We start from the raw sequence: 1,092 nt of genomic DNA, 5'->3' as shown, positions 1-1,092 counted from the left end.
TGAGAGTCAGAACGAGCAGGTCTCTCTCTTGCTTGCTCCCTTTTACAGACTGCTGGTGAATCACCAGTTCCCTGGGGAATTTTGGCAGATTCTCAGCCTGGCTGCAGATGACGTTCCGGATCTGTTTATTCAGGTGGAGATCGGATAAAAAACAAGAGCAGCCCAGTGGCGGGATAAACAGCCTCCGCCAGGCGGGGTCAACCTCTCTGAAGGCAGGACTGGGCTGTGTCAACCAACCTCCCTGCCCGCTCACTTCCTTTAGGGTCACTCTCCCCTTGGGGTCTTTAGTGAATGGTTTCTATTAACTCCTTGCAAAGCAGACTTGATGTCCCGAATTCACATGGGAGCACAAGGCCCTGGGGACCTTGCTGCAGCAGATCCCATTTGGTTCTGCCACCCGTTGGCTTATACCTACCAAGCTGGAATCCCAAGACTGGAAAAGAAGAAATCTAGGGACACTTGAGAGCCAACCACCTCTGCTCTGTGAAACCTACAGTGTCACCCACTCATATACGACTCAAATCTCAGGATCCAGCCCAAACATTAGCAGGTTGTCTCTACCAATGATGCATAAACACACAGAAACGGGGATCAGCAGATGATGTAATGGTTACGTCACTGGACTCCCACATAGTCAACCTAAGTTTGCGTCCAAATCCGGCAGCTTAAAACTCATGCTGGGTGCATGTGCATGCATGCCCAAAATTCCAAGCAGAATGGAAGAGAAGGGACTGTGGCATGGCCATGCCCCTTTGGGATGATTTCTCACTTTCTCTCTGTCTCTTTCTCTCCAGTGAACATAGATATCCTATAGCAAAAAACTCTCTCTAAAAAAAAGGCAATTAAGGGAACCAGCAGTTAGCGTAATGGCTATGTTGCTGGACTCCCACGTAGTCGACCGCGGTTCGTGTCCCCGACCGGGTGGCTTAAAACTCACGCCGGGCGCGTGTGCGTGCGTGCCCAAGATCCCAAGAGGAGAATGGGGGAGAAGGGATTGCGGTATGACCATCCCCCCTGGGGGGTGATTTCTCGCTTTCTGTCTCTATGTCTCTCTCTGTCTGACGAGCGCACGCGCCCTATAGCGAAAACCTC

This window comes from Tupaia chinensis, unplaced genomic scaffold (assembly GCF_000334495.1).
Source record: "Tupaia chinensis unplaced genomic scaffold, TupChi_1.0 Scaffold000668_1, whole genome shotgun sequence".
NCBI lineage: Eukaryota > Metazoa > Chordata > Mammalia > Scandentia > Tupaiidae > Tupaia > Tupaia belangeri.
This window is presented reverse-complemented; position numbering follows the sequence as displayed.